Below are 4,398 nucleotides of genomic sequence, written 5' to 3'. Positions count from 1 at the left end.
ATCAAAACAACCCTATATATGTGGAGACCGTATATACCTCACTCTACTCAACCAATTTCCTATTCACCAGAATCAGCTGAGAAGGACCTGCTCATCAAGAACATGGCCGAAGAACTCAAGAAATTGACAAGTCGGGTTCAGGGTGTCGAAGGCGGCAAAGGGAAGAAGGTTTGAACTATGAAGACCTATGCATAAAGCCAGATGTAGAACTGCCAGAGGGATACAAACCTCCTAAGTTCGAGATGTTTGACGGTACAGGTGATCCCAGGGTTCATTTGAGGACCTATTGTGACAAGATTGTCGGGGTCGGAAAAGATGAAAAGACCCGGATAAAACTCTTTATGAAGAGTCTTACTGGATATGCTTTGTCCTGGTACATCAGCCAGGATCCCAAGAAATGGTCCGATTGGGTGAGTATGGCATCAGATTTCATGGACCGATTCAGGTTCAACACAGAAAATGCACCAGATGTTTTCTACATCCAGAATCTTAAGAAGAAACCAACCGAGACTTTTTCCGAGTATGCTACTCGTTGGAGGTCGGAAGAGGCCAAGGTCAGACCATCTTTGGACGAGGAACAGATGAACAAGTTCTTCGTCAGAGCACAAGATCCGAAGTATTATGAAAGATTGATGGTTATTGAAAAACCATAAATTCTCCGATATCATCAAACTTGGGGAAAGAATCGAGGAAGGCATCAAAAGCGGGATGGTAACAAATTTTGAGGCATTGCAGGCCACAAATAAGGCATTGCAATCAGGCGGCATATCAAAGAAGAAAGACGTTGGGGCAGTAATGGTGGCTCAGGGTCCGAAATCTCCACTTACCTATCAAACACCTCCACCCACATATCGAACACCTCCACCTACATACCAAGCACCACCACCTACATATCAACCATCATCTCCCAGATATTCCCAACTAGTCACTGTCTATCATACCTATAATTCCAAACTATCTCATTTCCAATCACCTCCAACTCGCCAAAATTATCCAAGACCACGACCTAGTTTTGACCGCAAGCCACCTAGACAAAACACCGCTATTGCAGAACCCATTGACCAGCTATATGAAAGGTTGAAAACCGTAAGTTACATCACTCTTGTTCCCGCTATGGCATTAGAGAATCCATCACAATGGGTCGATCCTAACAAAACTTGTGCGTACCATTCCGGTATGAAGGGGCACACCACCGACGAGTGCCGAAAATTGAAAGATAAGATCCAGACATTGATTGATAACATGGTCTTACAAGCGAAGGAAGTCGCACCCAATGTTCGCAACAACCCTCTCCCTGATCATAGAGGTGGTGGGATACATGTGATAGGGACGAACGAAGAGTGGGATCCTGAGGGGTCGATTGGGCTTATTCGGGAAGGAAGTGACTTTAAACCCTCAGTCACACTTACTCCTATTATAGTACAGACTCAGTCACCAATCAAGGTTGTGGAAGCCACATCAGTTCCATTTGAGGTAGAGGTAGCTCCACCCGCAGCCACCCCTGTTCCGTTTGAAGTAGAAATAGTCACACCCTTTATAGTGACAATATCAACCACACCTCCTTTTAATTCAAAAGTAATACCTTGGGATTATGTTTCCGAAGCTCAGCAAAAAGGAAAGGCAAAGGTAGAGGAATACGATGCTGCGCAAGAAATGACTAGGACTAGAAGAGTCTATACACACCTGGACACTTGGGAGGACCAAGTAAGGATGCCACTACCAAGCAGCCTATCATCAAAACAGGGCTAGACGACCTTTGGAGGAAAGTACAAGCAAGGCAGTATTCCGTCATTGATTATTTGAACAAAACCCCAGCTCAGATATCCATCCTGTCACTTTTGCAAAATTCAGAGGCGCACAAGAACGCTTTAATGAAGGTGTTGAGTGAAGCGTATGTACCAACAATATCACCGGCGGAGAGATGGCCAACATGGTAGGGAAAGTACTGGAAAGTCATAAAATAATCTTCCATGAGGATGAGCTACCTCCTGAAGGATTGAATCACAACCGAGCGTTGCAGATCACAATGCAATTTGAGGACAAATTCCTCGCTAGGGTCTTGATTCATGGGGGTTCGAGCCTTAATATTTGTCCGTTGGATACCCTGAAAAGGTTTGACAAAGGTTTTCATGAAATACGGGCAGGAAGCATGAACGTGAAAGCTTTCGATGGGTCTCAAAGGGCCACGATCGGGGAAATTAACCTTTGCTTAGAAAATGGGGCCAACTTGATTCGACGTCTAGTTTCAGGTGCTCGACATTCCAGCCTCGTACAATCTTCTGTTGGGCCGACCATGGATACATGCTGCTGGGGTGGTGGCTTCCACACTACCTCAAGCCGTGAAATTCGAATGGAACCGCCAGGAGGTGATCATTCACGGAGACGGGAGTAACCCAATTTACACCAGCCAAACCATCCCGGTTATCAGAAACAGAAGAAGGCTAGGAGGGGAAACCTATCATCACATTGAACGTGTCAATGCCGTTGAGAAAGACAAATGGTGGAGTAGCAAAATAGAAAGCATACTGGCATGGTCTGGGTATGAACCCGACAAAGGGCTTGGGAAGAATCTCCAGGGTATTACTAAACTGATACGGCTGAAGGGTCACGATAATACCTTTAGGTTCGGATATCAGTACACATGGCAAGAGTATAATGATTGCTTGCCTCCATGGCACAGACCGTATTACCCTCCCGAGCAACCAGTGCCACATCTGGATCAAGCTTTTCACCAGCTGATACAATATGGGGAACTACAGAAGAAGAAACATTAGTTGGGCTGAGGAATCTGTTCTTGGAGGATGAAAACATGGACAGCAGTGCGATAATTGAGGAGGAGGAGGAAGAAGGCCTCACTATTCACACTATGGAGAAGGGAGCTGTTCTCAGGAATTGGACCGCCATACCATCCCGGGTCCGCCGAGTCTCTCGGTAGCTTAGCAGATTTTATTTCAATAGCCATTCTAGGCATTTAAGATTTTCAGTAATTTTGTTTTAAAGACATACTTGTTTCAAAATAAATGCTCGATTCATCGAGCCGTACTTGTCTGGATGTTTTTCAAGTTTTAATCAAATGCATTGCTCTTTAATGTTTATTATTATCTTCCACATTTTTCTTTCTAAAGCGTTATTATTAGTTTTCTGATGAAGCGGTGACTGTGACATGTAATGAGGGAACGCAATATGAGGGTAGTGATTCATATGAAGAAGATGAAATACCCGATGAGGTCGTTAGGGAGGTTGAAAACATTGAGAATAAGCCTAAGTCCAACCTGGACGAAACCGAAGCAGTAAATTTGGGGGACGCCGAGACCATCAAAGAGACTCGCATGGTCATATGATGACATGACCGGTTTGAGCACGTCCATAGTGGCGCACAAGTTACCTATCGATCCAATGAGTCCGCCAGTGAAGCAGAAACTCAGAAAATTCAAACCAGATATGAGCCTGAAAATCAAGGAGGAGGTTACTAAGCAGATCAAAGCCAAAGTTCTCACGGTGGTTGAGTACCCAACCTGGTTAGCCAACATTGTGCTAGTATCGGAGAAAGATGGGAAAGTCAGAGTATGTGTTGACTATCGAGATTTAAATAGAGCAAGTCCCAAGGACGACTTCCCACTGCTTAATATACACCTCATGATCGGCAATTGCACCAAACATGAACTCCGATCCTTTGTAGATTGCTTAACGGGTTATCACCAGATCTGGATGGATGAAGAAGACGTAGAGAAAATAGATTTTATTACACCATGGGAGGGGGGTATACTGCTACAAGATGATGCCATTTGGTCTAAAGAATGCTGGGGATACCTACATGAGAGCCATGACAACCATCTTCTATGATATGATACACAAAAAGATAGAGGTGTATGTGGACGACGTCATTATCAAATCCAAGAGGGCCGCAAATCACATAGCAGTCTTGAGAAAATTCTTTGACAGGTTAAGGAGGCACAAGTTAAAGCTGAACCCCGCAAAGTGTGCATTCTGGGTTCTCACAGGAAAATTATTGGGATTCATTATCAGCCGTCGAGGGATCGAGCTATATCCGTCTAAAGTCAAGGCTATTCAGGAGTTGCCGCCGCCTAGGAGCCAAAAAGGACGTGATGAGCTTCCTAGGGCGTCTCAACTATATCAGTCACTTCATAGCACAGTCCACGGTCATATGTGAACCCATCTTCACAATGCTAAGGAAAGATGCCGAGACAAGCTGGACCGAGGATTGTCAGAAAGCTTTTGACAAAATCAAGGAATACCTTTCTACCCACCGGTCTTGGTCCCGCCAGAGGCTAGACGGACTTTGCTTCTCTATCTATCTATATTGGATGGAGCCTTTAGATGTGTTCTGGGACAACATGACGAGACAGGGAGAAAGGAGCAAGTGATATACTACTTGAG

The sequence above is a fragment of the Nicotiana attenuata genome, unplaced genomic scaffold, assembly GCF_001879085.1.
Source record: "Nicotiana attenuata strain UT unplaced genomic scaffold, NIATTr2, whole genome shotgun sequence".
In the NCBI taxonomy this organism is placed as follows: Eukaryota; Viridiplantae; Streptophyta; class Magnoliopsida; order Solanales; family Solanaceae; genus Nicotiana; species Nicotiana attenuata.
The sequence above is the reverse complement of the archived record's forward strand: the minus strand, read 5'-3'. Positions refer to the sequence as shown.